Raw genomic sequence first — 17,331 nt, 5'->3', positions numbered from 1 at the left:
TGCCGATTCGATTCAGCAGAGATTTGGCTTGATTCAGCTGTCGAATCTCCAAATCTGAATTGAATCACAAGACCCTTTAATCTCTCTGAATCAAAATCGGAGAGATTCGGCAATTCAGACATAGACACAGCTTTAAATGTTTTTCTACATACCTCTAGTTAGCAGGGGCTCGTGAGCGCTGTGATGCTGGGGCAGATGGAGCGGCCCACGGGAATGCGGAGGGTCCCCAGTGCACTCGGCAGCAGACCCAGAAGTAGACCAGAAGCATTTCTGGGTCTGCCAGGGAGTGCGCAGGGTCTTCCCTCCCATGCCCCCCCAGCTCGCTGACTGGTGCCTCCAGGGTCTGGGGGGCCAGGAAGGTGCAGGGGGGCCCCCCCAACATGCTCCCCGATGTACCCAGAGTGTACTTTCAGTCTACTTCCAGGTTCACCACCAAGCATGTGGGGGCTCCCCCCATGCTACTGTGGGATGCTCTATCTGCCCCAGCATCACAGCATTCACAAGCTGTGCCTAGTACCTCAAGGTATGTAGAAAAAACATTTAAAGCTGTGTCCATGCCCAAATTGCTGATTCTCCGAATCAGCATCGACTCTTCAGATTCAGTTTCAGCCAAATCGAACCAGGGACAGTGATCCGAATCAACGAATCAAATCACTGTCCCCGATTCAGGCCAAATCTGAATCAGGATTGAATAGGGCCCATTTTGCACACCCCCACTTTGCTCTTTTCAGAATACTTCCATGGCAGATCTCTCTCTGTCAGATGCACCACTGCATGATTTTGAAGTCTTCCACATTGACATAGCTCAACTTCCATTGAAGTCAGTGCTTGAACTTCCATTGAGTTAAATTGATGCAGGGTTAAGGCCTGAACATTTTCTTAAAAGAAAAAAAATGCCAGAAAAAGGAATCATCTATGAGAGAGAACTAAAGCATTACAAATATCATCACAATTCACTGCAACGAATAGCAGACTTCTCTTCTACTAAAATGGTATAGCCAACAGTCTGTTGGACTAGTAGAAAAAACAGATGCTTGTTTTGTACTGGTACAAAAATCTTCTCAATCTTGCTATCGCTACGGAAAAATATGGAAAAGAGATAAAACCCAGCATGAGATGAAATGAAAAATCCATTGCCTTGTATTAGGAAGTGAATATTTCCCTTGCTGATGACAATAAATGATTCATGATTATGTGTATTTCAAAGAAGTGCCTTTCAGTCCATTTCCTTAGGGTGGTTTTCATTGCTAAAAGTCATAATGTTAAGCTGTGGTGTCCCAGTAATCTCTATGAGAGCAGCTTACAATCTGACGAGTTAAGAAGGATCTTTTACAGTAATGGGGATAAATAGATAGATCATGAGGGAAACATCTTTTGTTTAAATAGAGATCATAATCTTCCACTGGGTACTGTAGAAATATTCAGACATGAATTACAGCTGAGCAGATACTAGCTATTTTGCTAGTTATGGTGCACTGTTTCCCGAGCTGTGTGAAAGTACCCATCCCTTAACCCAGGGGCGGGGAATTATTTTGGGCAGAGGGCCGCTTATTGAGTTTTGGTGTGCCACCAAGGGCTGCATGGCAGGTGGCCCGGGGCAGATGAATATTAATTTTTCGCAGGCCAGATAGAATGGCCTAGCGGGCTGCATCTGGCCCCCCAGGCCACATTTTGCCCACCCCTGACTTAACCCTTGGTGTGTTGCAGTTCTGCACCTAACAAGACACCTGGTTTTTAGAAGACATCTTTACAAACAACAGAGACAATTTCTACAGATGAACAAGTTAGATAAAATAGGTCCACAGAGCCATTTAAATATCCCTGCTCCTACTTGAAGGACACTATTCTATGAAGAAAAAGAAAAACTAAGTTGTTAAAGGCTTCCATTGCTTAATTTTACAGTCCTTGGTAACAATCAAAATCCCACTATGTAGTTCGACAATCTCAGGTACGAGGCTAGGAACATTTTGTTAGATCAGTTTAATTCTCCCATGACCCCACAAAACAAAATGAAACATACTCAGTCTGCACTATCAAAAGCCTTTCTAGCAAATCGGCAGACAGCCTTTTCTAACAAAATTAGACCTTACTTGCTGCAGTTGATGATAACATCTTCAGGGAGGATTCTCTTCTTCAGCATCCCCTGCCTGGGGTGGTCTCCTCACCCACAAAACAAACCAGGAGGCTCTATCCTGAAGTTACCAATTCACTCTCGATGATGATCCAGGACACAGGAGCCAAAAAGTCCTGAACAACTTTCTCACTGGCTTCCTTTATTCTTTAACAATGTGAAGACAGAATGCATTACAATCTAGTCAATGGAAATGGAAAAACAATCATTGCTTCTTATATGTATTACAGTATAACATACAGAACAGCTCCTATGCCCTAAAGGTCAGACAATCTAAAAAATTAGAGACGAGAGGAGAGAAAAAGGAGAGGAGGCAGAGAGAGAAAGGTAACACAGCTGAAAGAGGGAGATCAACCTACTCTGACATTTTTGAGACTTCATGATCACTTTCTGATGGTGTCTTGCATCCAGCCAGTTAGTCCAACACTGTCTCCTCCTATATCATTTCTTGAAAGAGATACTTCAATACTCCTGTTCTTTGGAGTCAGAGGCTCTGCAAAAATACCATAACTTACTCTCAACACTGATATGATATCATCAGGGGATTCATCTGGCTGGCACATTTTTTGCTACTATCAAAAATATAGGCTTGCAGTGACTGTATTTTGATGAGCAGCCTAAGAGTGAGCAGACACAGGCACTGTTCCTGTTGTAAATGAGGGTCAAGATACCCTGTAGCCTAACTAGAAAAGCACAAGTGCTACTTCTGTCTTGACTGTAAGCTCCTTCTAGCAACATCCTCATTTCAATCATTTTCTTTAATGGGCCTCTTATGGGTTGGCTGTTTTAATTAATAAATATTAATATTTGTTATGTTTTTTCACACGTGCAATTGGTCAACAGTTCACTTCTGCTGGGTTGTCTTAATTAAAAAGAGAAATTTAGGTTGAACTTATGTTTCTTTAATTCTGTTTGTTTGCAAAACATGTATAAAATCCTGTTTCTCTGGACAGCAGAAATCAAAAAGGAGCAAGTGTCTTTGTTCGCAGTTCCTATCCTCTTCCCAGCCAACACTCAGCCCATGAGCTATCCCCTTCTGTGCCCTCTCTCAGTGCTGTATCCACAGTTTTTATTACTGCCGCATCCTTATCTTTCTGCTATTTCTCTTTCTCTCCTCCTGCTGTTTCTAAACTTGCTTATCACACCCTTGATCATGAGTAATACACTGGCAGTCAGAAACCTGAGGCCAGAGCCAGAAGTAGGGGCAGAAACAAGCCAGAATCAGGAAGCTATGAGTGGCACCGGGGCAAAGAAGCCAGTCAGACTCAAGCCACAGAGTCAAGGACAGCAGCTGTGGATCATGCTAGAGCCAAGGACCATGGATCAGGCCAGAGTCAGGAGCAAGCCATGGGTCAGGAGCCAGCTACAAATACCAAGAACGCCAGGTCGGGAACAGAGGACGGACCAGAGTCAAGGCAAGGTGCTAGGATGAGGGCAGTTGACAAGCTCACCAGGAGACTTGTCACGCAGACAGCTCACCATTTCTGCTGAATCTGCTGGTGTGGGGTAATGCCCTGCCCACAAAGTAGCTAACTGACTGCTGGAAGGATAACTCATCCCGAACCAGAGCCTCCACTATAGGCCTCCATGTACCTCTGTGGGAGTAGTAACCCTTAAAACCCATAAAGACAAAATCATCAACCACCCAATGCCCGATGGCAATCCCTTTTGATTCCACAGGGGCCTCTCCTTTGCCTTTTCTCCAGGTAGCAAGACGTGCCTCTGTTTGCGGAGGAGGTTTCTCTATTGTTTTAGCTATGTGAATGAAGATAGTTGTTATACTCAGTCTCTATGATGTGCAATCCAATCAGAACAAAATGTGTGAAATCTCCCTGGGTGGAACATCTTCCACAGAAGACCTTTAAATTGACAGGACTCAAAGTTATGTTTGCTTTCATGAACTACTGTTATGAAAGGAAGTGTGAAGGGACTTGTGAATTGGCAAGCTACCACAGCAGGTTATTCCGAGTCTCAGGCTCCTTGTTTTCAGGCATTGGTTATATCTACATAGACTTTAATAACACGCCGAGCATTTGTTTCACAAACACTCCTTCCGAGTGTGAATGTGAAAAACTATCTGCTATGCGGACCTATCGTTGCATGCCAAATTTCAGAGCAGAAATCAATTTTACATTAGAGCTGAACTAACTTTCAGCAAAAACGTAATGAAGTGTTTATAACAATCACATTGGCATAGCCTTAAAATGATGGTGGCATTAGTGGTGCTACATATGCACTTCAGCAAAAAGAGAAGAGATGTGATCATAAAAGTTCTTGCTACAGTCATCTCCAATAATGAACATTAACGGTGAATGGAATGAACACTAACTTGAAAGGTTAATGGCCTTTTTTGAGAATGTTACTGAAGTTTATTTCATTGTTAAAAATTGCTCTTTAGATCATACAAAATGCTATTCTTATTTTGAACATAAGGGCGGGGGCTGAGAGATTAATATACTCAATTTGCAATTAAGAGGGAAAGTATGCAAGCATTTGGGTGCTTCATTTAAAGCACACTTCAGGTTAATTACATGATTTTTATAATGAAGATATTTTCATGAATATTTAGGATTGCTGCATTCAGCTTATTTGATAATGAATAAATTGATAGGCAGATGATTTCAGCATTTCCATTAGAACAACTGCAGAATAAATGCTGAAATGCATTCAAGTGAATTGAGAATGCTACTTCCAATTTCACTGCTTCCCAAGTCTAATTAATAAGTTGCGTTGTTACAATTAATCATAGTTAAATGGCCAAAAGCGTGCATTGTGTATGCTCAGAATACTTTTTATATGCATATTATTTGATATATCGACATCACTCAAGTCTGTTCTGGATAAGCATTATTTACCATAAATGTTTAAATACTGGGTATGACAGTTGTGAGGCTACTCTGGGTTACTGGGCTTTGTGCTATATGACTGTAACAAGATGCATATTGTAGGAATGCTGCTTGGCTTCCATTGCACACTGTTGGGGGAAAAAAACGCAAGAAACATGAAAGTGGAATGAAATCATCACCCATCTAATACAACTTCAGCTGTGTTGTCATGGAACTAGCTCTAGCATTATATTTGTTTCAAGTGGAAACACAAGGATGTTAACTAATGTCAGGTCTGCTTGGTCCCGCCTGGACTACAGAATGAAGGTTTCGATGCAGAATGATCTAGTGAATCTGACCCCAGAGAAGGAGTCCAGAAAGATCTGGCTTCTATTCTGGGTTCAGCCAGTGCTGTGTAACTTTGGACAAAGCTCTCTGTGCTTCTGTTCTCCTTTGGCTTTTTTCTTGCTGATTTATATTGTGAGCTGTTATGGGCAGGGACAGTTTTTCAATACATATATAGTGCCTATTGCACAATAGGGTCCCCAGACTGGGGCCTCCAAACCACCCAGCCACTGTCACCAGTGGAGGACTGCATTGGAGAACAGAGACTGTAAAGTTCAAAAGATCAGAAAGTTAAATGATTAAATGCAAATTGCATAGATTTTTAGTTTCAAATAATAATAAAAAAAGGTGTTTACTAGCTTTTCTTTTTTTGACAGAATCTTCTTTTCTTCTATCTTTCTTTTGTAGTAGGTAGCCATCTCATTGAAGTCACACTTGGTGAGGTTGATGAGAAGCATCCTTTCTTCTATGGTCATTTCCTACAGAAAAAACAGGAGACAAAGAAATCATTGGCACAGCAGATGGGGAGATGAGCCATCTAAATTTCACATGGCTACTGAACTAAATGGGCTCATGTACTTAAGATTTTAATAGGTCAAATCCAACTGGGTTCTACCTGGTTGAAGCTGAGAAGGGAAAGAAAAGTTATGCAAATATTATTCATTGACTGAGAACAGGACACTTTCCCTACACATGGAAGGCTGGTTTCCTTCCTATCAGCTCTCCCTGTACATCACAGAGAAAAGAGCTTGGAATTTCCTGCCAAGTTTTCACTGGAAAAAAAGTCCCTTTTCCACATGCACTTGGCTCACACACTGAAAAGACAAAACAAGGAACTTGCCACCAACACTACTAAATAAAACCAGGTGGAGAAACTTGAATGGAACAGTATTCCATCGAAATTGAAATGCTTCACAAAATCTAGTCAATGATGAAAAGGAGTGCAGGAGTGGGCCTGTTATTTGAAAGGGTCTGGAAAAGGGTTCCAAAAGCAGCAGCTTGCCCACAGACTGTGACTCCCCACCTTTATTGTACAGAGAATGGATTCCCCATTAATCCATATTACAGTTGGCTGATTCACTTCATGATCTAGCTCCATGTTACCAGTTCGCTTAAGCAACTGCCTCTCCACGCATGACTGCTGAGCAAAACTTCACCTTGGTATAAAAGTCTGTACTGGACTCTGTGCAACACATGAGTTCATTAAAGGTCCAAAGTGATACATGAAAACTGATGTACACCCTTTACCTTAGTGCAAATGTTACCCATGTTATCTTTTCTACTGACCGATGGCTAGAAAATTATATTTAGAGGTTTGCTTTTGGGAATTGGCTTATAGGTAAAGTAGCTATTGTATTAGAATAATGGTCCAAGGGAACAACAAAGGTTAATTGGTTTCAAAAAGCCTATTTTGGGCAAAGTTTCCTTCTAGGCCTACTGCGCTGACAGCCAGCAGACACCTGGGAAATTGAAGATGTGTACCACACTGTTTTATAATGAGATAAGGTAGCATTAGTTTGCAGTGCCCAACTGCAGAGCTCTCGGGATTTCTGGTTCTGGTGGACAGACCAAGTTAGAAGGCCCTGTAAATGAGCAAATTAAGATGAGTGCATGTGATAGGTTTGTTGGAACAAAGGAATATGCTGCCAGGACAGAATGTGGACAGTATGATGACCACAGGGAGCCCAATCAATGATTCCCAGGAATGAAGAGTCAGAGGGGAGAAAGAATACAAAAGAGGGATTTCAGAGCAACAAAGAGTCCGCAGTGGGGGAAACCCAAGGCCACCCATAGGGCACACCACCAGCCTGTCTCATCCCCCCGGCATGTCATTCTCAGTTGAAGTCTTTTCCCCTGGTCTTATAACAAGTAACCTTCTTCTAACCTACCAAGACAGCATTTAGATTTTACTTTGCCTGGCCATTCTGCAGCTTGCTAATTCTTATCCTTTCCATGTATTAAAATAGTGAAGATTAATTTTTATATCACATCCAAACGGAGCCTAAGAGCTTCTTTCCACTTGTAAAAGTTGCAGACCAAAAGCCAGAGACTAATGAAGTCAACAGAGACCTCTATTCACTTTAATGGGCTTTGGATAAGGCCCTAAAAACAAACCAAACAAACAAAAACTTCTCCATAAGTACTTTTGTCATGATTCTGCATAATCAAAGTGATGTTCATAATGCAGGAAGAATGTTATGGAAACAGATTAAAATACGTTGACATTGTTAATATTTTAGTGTTAAATCTCATATAGAAGTACAATTAAAATGGATTATTATAGGTTTTCTGTTGGAAGGGAGGGAAGGACCTTTTGGTTTCCAATTAAAGTTAAGATGCTAAATAATGCTGAACCACTGGCTCTTTTCAGAAGATCCGAGATAAATTGCTTACAGTGGATTCTGTTTGGATGTATCCAAAATTTGTGTTAACGTTTAACAAGTACCTTTATCTGCAAAGAACACCATGGCTTAATTTCCATGGTGCAGTGATATATAGGCCTCCAATAATGTTCTCTGAGATTATGCAGTTTGTTCTTTGTTTCAGAAGTGTCATATTATTAGACCTGCTAGCCCTGTAATTTCTTAAGGGGTGATCTCTCATTCATGGACTGTTTTGACATGCTATTTATTTCTGAGTGGTCTTGGGCCAGGAAAGCTTACCTGGGTAACTAAGCAAATGTACTGTGCTATAGAGACTGTTTTGAGGCTTTTTACCCATTAATTTTACTAATAATGTGTTCTGATTTTTTTTTCAGTCATTCACAGTTCTTTAGAAATATTTAAAGAGTTTTTTTTTCCATTGGAATAATTTGGCAAATGGGTTTGGTTTTCTTTTTAGCAAACATTAAAATATTAATGGGATTTTTTTTTATTTAGGTGAATATTTTTGTTATTTATATACAAACATCCCAAACCAGAATGTTTTTCACATCACTTTATGGTATTTCATATGACGTGGTTTCTAACTGATCAGGATGGCCTCTTTTAGAGAGGCTTTGTATGTGTACACACACACACAATTGCAGATTGCAGAAATGTTTCAGCTTTGAATTAAGCCTGCCAGGATTTCTCAATTTAAATGCTTGTTCACAGGGGATTCTTGATGAAGCATCAAGCAAAGAAGAAAAGACATTACATTTCAATAAGATCTAAATTAAATAAACTATTCAGCCAGAGAAGTGCAGGAAGATAGAACAAGGAGTTCCTTTTTAAGAGGGGTCTTTTTAGAGTACCGGGAACTGAATGTTCTGGCAGTCTGTGAAGTACACCACAATTTAAAGCAACCTATCTTATACATTAAAATCACCAATCCAGTTCAACAGACAGATGTGCACACACAGAGAAATTTTGTGATACAAATTGTAATCCACTACTCTAAAAATAGTTTGTCAACATCATCTGTTTGACAGGTAATGTGCACTGCCTTCTAAAACACCGCTTTCCACCAAAAGGAAGGCAACCAGATAATACGATCAAATGTATGATGCTTTCATGCCATAAAGGAACTTAATTAAACCACACCAGGCAAAAAAAATCTGGTAGTTCAGTAACCACCTCTGTGCAGTGTATACATGGTTTTGGTGCCCTAAAATGCGTGGTAAAGTTCCAGAAACATGTAATCAAATCCAGGAAGCTTAACACCTTTAAGTCATACCAAAATGATATAAGCTGAGAATTTATCTTCCAGGGTAGTTCATTCAGGTCATTTATGCTAAAGACTTTCCAAGCCATTAGTAAGGTATATGAGAGCAGACCTGTATTTCTGGGAAGTTCCATTATAAAAAATAATAATAAAAAATGACAGGTTTGTGATGGCTCTCCACATTTAACTGGCTGATGGAGAAAAGGATGTGCAATCAGAACACATCAGTGCACTATGATTTTTTAATTAAACAATAAATTAACAGTGAAGAGATCAATACTCAATTCCGTTTGGAAATGCCAGATGAGTTTGAATTCACCAAAGGTCATACACACTGTAGATTAGCTCTCCCAGAAATAATTAGGAAAAGAAGCTGCACTCCAGACTCTTAAACTGTTGCTTGTTTTGAAAAATGTGAAAAATTAGTCATTTCTGATATTAGGAAATTAATCATCAAATTATTATTGATAGGCATGTAATGCTACAAGTTTGAAAAATGGACTCCACATTGATAAACTCATATAAAGCTGAACCTCTCATGTTCAGTAAGGACAAGTGCAAGGTCCTGTACTTAGATGGAGCAACCCCATGCACCGGTACAGACTGGGAACTGACTGGACAAGCAGCAGCTCTACCAAAAAGGACCTGGGGGTACAGTGGACAGTAAGATGGATATAAGCCAACAGTGTGCCCCTGTTGTGAAGAAGGATAACAATGTACTGGGCTGCATTACTAGGAGAGTTGCCAGCAGATCAAGGGAGGTGGTTTTTCTCCTCTATCCAGCACTGGTGAGGCCACATCTGGAGTCCTGTGTTCAGTTTTGCACCTCCCCACCAGAGACAAGATGTGGATAAATTGGAGAGAGTTCAGTAGATGGCAATGAAGGTGATTAGGGGGTGGGTAAGATGACGTGAGAGGCTGAGGGAACTGGACTTATTTAGTCTGGAGAAGAGAAGAGAAGAGTAAGAGAAAAGTAAGAGGGGATGTAATAGCAGCTTTCAACTACCTGAAGAGTGGGTCCAAAGAGGATGAAGCTGGACCGTTTTCAGTAGTGGCAGATGGCAGTACAAGGAGCAATGGGCTCCAGTTGCAGCAAGGGGAGTTTAGGTTAGATATTAGTAAAAACTCTCTCAGGAGAAGGGTAGTAAAACATTAGAACAGGTTACCAAGAGAGGTGGTGGACTCTCCATCCTGAAGCGGTTTTTAAGATCCAGCTAGACAAAGCCCTGGCTGGGATGATGTAGTTGGGGCTGGCCCTGCTTTGAGCAGGGGGTTGGACTAGATGTGACCTCCTGAGCTTCCTTCCAACCCTCATTTTTTATGATTGTACAATACTAAAACAAAGTTGGAGTTAGGCTTATGACTAGCTGGGGAAGCCTTTCCTCTGGCCCCTTTTGATAGAACATGCTTGTAGAGGTGCCAATGCCCTTGATTCTGAAAGTCTCCCTCTCAGTAGATCCACAAACAAACTGAGATGCATCTGACTCCGGGCAAATGGAAGAATGGCTGGGAGAGGTCCACCAATTAAAGAATGTAGCTACAGGGGTTGCACAGAAGTACTTATCTGGCCACCTTTAGCATATATATGTTAATTGTTGGAATAATAATGCATATCTCCCAGGTTCCATAGCAAGAGGCGCCCTAAGAAATAATTAGGTAGAATTAGTTATGAGAAAAACGGGACAATTAACATCTGTTCCCCATTTTTGTGAATGACAGTGTCCAAGGGAAGCAGGCACCTGACTTAAAGGCAGTTTGTGCAAATTTAATCTAAACAGTAGTAGCCAGAAGCTTACTGAAGTAGCTAGTGGAATATGACCCCTCTCAAATGGCTACCAGAGGACACCAGTATGTTACTGTTTTGGCCCATTATTAGGCCTGGACAGACAACCCAAGACTACCACCCCCAAACTGGACTTAACACCAGAGATTCGTCTATGTAACCCTTGCAGCCCCAAAACAGAGAAGCAATAAAGAAGAGCTGATGCAGTATTTTGGTGTTTACCAGAGAAGAAAAAAAGGACAGGAACTCAGCGTGCCAGTGCTTCCTGCTATATGTTGGCTGCCACTCCAACACAGGGTCTGTTTTAAATATAGTTGGCTTTATCTTCTAAACCCCAGACAACTCAGTATCAGATACTTTAAGGATACCTCCTCTTTCCCCTTCTCTCCATAAACACTTCACCTAGTTTTGTGGGGGCAAGACATCCTCCTGGCCAATAATCTGTAGTATAACTAAAGAAACTGAAAAAGGCTGATCATCAAATTAGAAGGCCTTAAGCATTGGGGGTATAGTTTGGAAGCCCATAGATTTCTAAAGACCAAAGCTAATCTGGGAAGATTCCAGTTTATTCATACTCAGAAGAAACCGGGTCAAAGTGCTGAATATAGATTATCTTCTGTGCTCAAGAGCTCTTATGTTATTGATCAATACGATATTACCTACTATTCTCCTATAAGGCTCGACAAGGGCGCTAGGTGGAAATGGACACCCTGAGGAGGTTTTCTAGTGTGTGCTCATAAGCCAGAGGCACATCTGACAACTCTGAAGTATCGTTCAAACAAGTCAGAGCCGAAATCGTCAAGAAACCGACTCCCTGTGGATAATTAGAGAAGCAAGCACGTAGCTGGAATCGCACCTCAATATGGGAATGAATAGCTTAGCAATAACTCCATCATTAGTACAGTGGTAGCCTTAGGCCCCAATTATATCTAATTTTTTATAGTCTTAAGTATTTGATGCTCTGTTCAAAGAAGAAAAAAACAACACTAAAACCAATGAACAAACATAAAAATGAAGGATGTCTCTTTCGAAAGAGCTTCCCCCCACCTTCATTTTGCAAGGAAACATCTGACCTAGGGTAGATGGGATTGATTTTGGCTCTGACAAACGGTATCAGGAACAGCGTGAAGACAAAGTGCTGTTCCGACCAGAAGTAGGCGTCAGTCTGTGGCACATTTGGCTGGATGTAAGTGCTCTTGCTCTTTGTCCTGTATTCGCTAACAGCATGAAAAACAACTCAGTTCCAGGATGGAAAGGTAAATGCGCATATTAATACAAAAGGCAGGCATGCACATCTACAGACATGCATAGACACACAAGCTCACACTCCTAAAAGTTTGTCCTGTGACTCTGATGCCTGCCTTTATGTTTATGTGATTAAGGCTTGCAGGACTACTTCTTATAATAAGCAGGCATCTTCCCAGATGGGACTTTTAAAGCAGTTCAGTCTCCCAAAATGATAGCCTGATCCCACTCTCAGTGCTAAATGGAGAGTAGCGCTCAATGAGGCCATTAATAAATGGCCACCATTCTTAATATTTTGTGTTGCAGAGACAGGCAATTGCCGTAGCAATCTCACAGAAGCACACGAAAAAAATACAGGCTGCTTCTACCTGTGCCTCTACTCCTTGAGTAGTCATAAGACTCCTTATTTTGTCTGCAGGTAGCTGAAATCCTCTCTCTTTCCCGCACACCATTACACTATTGCAATGATCAATGTAGATGGTCCCTGCCTGAATAGGCAATGCAGTTACTTCGTTACTGATGCACACTGCTGCTTTGTATTATGTTCTCACAGATCGCTGGGGGTCTCCAAGGAAGTTAACGGCTGTCCGTGTGTGTAGGAGCAGTTCCTCAGTGAATCCCGATAAACCGGTGGATCCCACCAAAGACGTCCAGGGTTCCGGAGGAAGTGGCTTCAAGATGGCAAAAGCAGTTTTGTCTGAGAAGAAAAGTACTGTTTGAGCCTGGACTCTGTGAGCATGCAGCAGCCTCTGACGTACTGCCGTCTGCAACAGCTGAGCAGACTGATGAGAAAGCATCTCAGCCCCTAGCTGCATTTTTGGGTGGAGATGCCAAAGCACTTTAAATAGCAGCTTCCCAGAAGAGTCTGTGAGTCTGGCAGTTACAGTACATTGCTATGACCATTGCGAGGGAGGACTGCCCTGTCTGAAATGCAGGAAGCAATGGCAAGGCAGAAGACAGCGGGGAGAGGGACCCCGGTATTGCTATTTGCATGCAACAAAGAGAAGCCTGGATAAAACCTCACGTGCCAAGACTGGAACTAGCTGTGCAGAGGAGCCTAGGACTCTTGGCCAGGCCTGAGAAAATTGTGTGAAAAAAGTCAGCTTATGTATGGTTTAACTGGGGAACTTCATAACCTGCTACTGAAGGTAACACACTGGATATATCTAACAGGGCAGGAGGAAGCTTCGGTCCCTGATTTGATTCAGCGGAGATTCGGCCCATTTGGTGGCAAATCTCCAAATCCAAACTGAATCAGGAGACCCTTTAATCTCTCTGAATTGATTTGGAGAGATTCAGAAAGATTCAGTGGTTCAGCCATAGACACAGCTTGAAATGTTTTCTCTACATACCTCGAGATGCCAGCCATGGCTCACGAATGCTGTGATGCTGGGGCAGATGGAGCCTCCGACAGGAGTGCGGCCCCCCCCACCCCCGTGTACTCAGCAGCAGACCTGGAAGTGGACTGGAAGTACTTATGATCCATTTCTGGGTTTGCCAGGGAGTGTGCCGGGGGGGCGGGGGGGAGGGGCAGCGGGCCTGCCCCAAATCCCCCCAGCTCAGTGATCGGCCATGGGGGAGACCCCAGGTGCCCCCCCCCACAGACCTAGGAGGCACCAGTCACTGAATCAGAGACGTGTGGGGGTGGGGGGGCCCTGGCACCCCCCACCCCCCGGCAGACCTGGAAGTAGACCGGGAATGCTTCCGGTCCACTTATGGGTTTACCTCCGAGCACAGGGGGGCACCCTGCGCTCATGTGGGACACTCCATCCGCCCCAACATTGCAGCATTCACTAGGCGTGCCTGGTACCTCGAGGTATGTAGAAAAAACATTTAAATCTGTGCCTATGGCCGAATCGCTGATTCTCCAAATCAGCACTGAATCTTCAGATTCGTATTCGACCAAATCGAATTGGGGACAGTGATCTGAATCAACAAATCGAATCACTGATTTGGGTTGAATCCAAATCCAAATCGAATAGGTACCATTTCGCATACCCCTAATACCTAATGGGTGAGATTATGCACAGGACTTACCGATGTGGAAATGGCAATTGGGTTTTCCTTACAGGTACCAGTTCTTAATTCCCAGCCTCAGGCTGACTCCTTTATATCAGAGGCAATACTTCAGAAGTGACTGCAATAGTGAAGTGAGTACAAAACTGGAGAACATCTGGGTGGAATCAGCGATTCACAGGCATCCAGTAGATCGTGACAGGCATTATTTTCCCAGTGGGCCAAATGACATTTGCCATCAGTGCGGAGGCAAAGGCAGTCAGAGATGGAAATACCTTAAGCAAAAGGAAGCCCCATCCAGAGAAACTAAAGGCAGCAGATGCTGATTCAGTAGGACCACTGGCAAACCTATATCCCTCTCCACCAACCCCTAAAAGCCTTGTATTTTATACCCATTTCACAAAGAGATATATTGAAGCACAAAGCAATGGAGAAGGCCCCCAAACATTACAGCCAATCAGTGGCAATACTAAAATCAAAGTCCAGAGCACTAATTCCCAAATTTCTGTTAGAACCCAAAGGGGGGTAGAATGTGACCATAATAACAATCATCATCTAAAAACAGGAAACATGCAATCAGGCAGATATTATTAACAAAGAAATAAGGAGAAGGAACATCAGTAAACACTTCCATATGTTTGTTTATGACACAAGTATTCTCGGTGCCATGGGCTTAGTCGAAAATTGACATGCTGAAAAGAAAAATAAAATCTCAATAAACTTTTAACCTCAGCTTAGAGACTTTATTGCATTTGCTGGGCATTTCACTAACTTGGGTTAATGTTCCCTGAAAGTTATAAAAAGGCATTTAAAAATACATCAGACAGGGCTAAAAAATTCAATGATTTATTGATGAGAATTACTGCTATCAGGAAAAAAAAAAAAACAATTACTGCACACAGGAGTCCATGGGAAAAAGCCTGAGAAACGATCTCCCTTCTTTTACACCCAGGTGGATTCATCTATTTTAAATTTAAATGCAAAGAGAAACATTAAACTTCTGTTAAGATTCTGGTGTCTGCTTTAACGTCTTACATCTCCAGCAGCAAGAAAACTGAACTTCTATTAATTACAGGACTCTCCCCCACGACTAAAAGCTGCAGCAAAAATGTTCAGTCCAAGGGCTGGAAAGGAAGCTCAGAAGTGGGATGGCAATTCAGTCTGAGCGGAAGAAATGGATTTGCTGGAATAATGCATCTGCCAAGCTCTGAGGAAACCTGCAGCACCACGCTAGTCCTGTTGCCATCGGCATTTATTGCTGCTGCGCGTATATCGAAGCAGAGAAGCCTAAATGAGAGCTAGCAAGGGCTGGAGCCACTAGTTATTGGAAAGGAAATGTGTAGAGAGTAAATTAATTGACAGCTGCAGAATTAGGCTGATAGACCTTAAAACATATTCCCATGGACTTAAAGAATCTTAAACATTACGAGGCATTTCAGACACCTGAACCAAGAAAATCCAAAGCATTTTCTTCCCAAACCAAAACTATAGGCATTTGTTTGTTTTAGATATTTTTGTTTTATGTTATACTTATTTTATGTAAAATAATTGTGATGCCTATCTATCTCACAATAATTTTAAACAGCCACAGCCTGTGGTCTTTCACACATTCATTTAATGGCTCTATGTTGTGATGTATGATCTATGTATGATCAGATGCCAAACTCACCTCCTAACATATCATGTGTCATAATCCCTGGCTCCCCTGGGCAAGTTAAAAGCTGGGTGCCCGACTCCACGAACAGGACTGAGAATCAGCTGACTGTTGGCCTTGGCCAGATAGTCTCATGTCTGGTTTGAGACCTAGGGCTGTCTGGGGACCAGGCTGACGATTGTCAGCTCCAGCCCAGGCAGCTCCGGGATATGTTGGCCTCGATCCCTGGACAGCTCTGGGTCTTGAACTGGACCTGAAGCTGTCTACCCAGGGCTGACAATGAGCTGATTGTCAAAACCCCACATCTAGCAGCTCTGGCCAGCCTGCTGGGTGAGGGCGAGCTGAGGCTCCCAGCAGGGTAGTTGGTGCTCTTAACTGCAGCATAAATGTGATGAGAAGAGGTAGTCACAGGTACACAGATAGTTCAAAACATGGTTTTTCTTTGGTTGTTCCTTTTCAGCTGCCAAGCTGAACAATCAGTTATCCAGACAGTCCTACTTAGGAGTCAAAAACGCCGGAAAAAAAAAAATCATTACTCAAATGTTACCTCCCACACAGTTGCTGAGTTGGTTCAGGTGTCTGCAAATGTGGCAGTTTCCCTACTATACGGTTTCTCTGAAGTACTCTCAGCACCTCATATATTCAGGCCTCCCCACTCACAACCATAATTTCAAACCGGGAAGGACAGAAAAGTCTCTCAAAGGGATTGCACTCACTAAGTGCCATCTGAAAAGCCAGCCTGCACTCCCCCAGGGGAAGCAATACCACCTGCATATTGACATACAAATGCATAACAACATAACACGAGTCCAAAAGGATTGTCTTAAAATAATCTAACATATGAAGCGTGACATTTCACACAGATTGACTCAAGCTGTAGTGTTGACATAACAGTAGCCATTTCCCCAAAAACAGATGCTCCTCTGAGGATGCTGACACCGTTGTGGAAGTCAAAAGATTCTACACCGTGACTTAAACAAATAGCAAAAGCAAAGCTGTAGAAAGCAGCATACACATTGGGTTATTTCATTTGGGTTATTTATTAAAATAAACACTGCTCACTCTCTGTTTGCACCAAAGCCAGTGTAAAAGGTACTCGTGCTTTTGTAATCTAAGCCTCAACTAATCTGAGCTGGGTATCAATACCGAGGCCAGATTCCCCACTGAAATAAGCCAGGATATCTTCATTAACTGAGGCTGACCTACTACAGTTTACACCAGCGATGCTCAACCAGGGTGCCGCGGCCCTGCCAAGGATGCCACGGGGTGCTGTGCAATGTCAGCACTGTTAGGTGTGCAAACGTGATTCACAAGACAACCGTAGAGATTTTAAATAGGAATCTATAGTGTTAAAAGCATTCTGCTCTATTGTGATTCTTCACAGTTGTGTGGTGTTTCTAGCTAAAAAATGAGTGAAAACTAAGAGCCGGCATTTTCCAGAGGGTGTCTTGAGGTTGTCAAGGGGTGCCTTGAGCCTAAAAAGGTTGAGAACCACTGGTTTACACATCTAGGCATCTGGCTCTCGTGGCTCTAAATTCAGTTTGCAGAAGGATCTCCAGAACTGAAAGATTATAGCACTGCATCCCATTCCCCCTCTCAGCAGGTACAGCATCATCTCGGCAATGTGCCCGAGATCCACAGACCCATCTCGTCTCTCTCTGGCACTCAGCACTCCCGGCGTGCCAGC

The sequence above is a fragment of the Crocodylus porosus genome, unplaced genomic scaffold (assembly GCF_001723895.1).
Source record: "Crocodylus porosus isolate Cpor-Errol unplaced genomic scaffold, CroPor_comp1, whole genome shotgun sequence".
Lineage (NCBI taxonomy): Eukaryota > Metazoa > Chordata > Crocodylia > Crocodylidae > Crocodylus > Crocodylus porosus.
Note: the sequence above shows the minus strand (reverse complement) of the source record.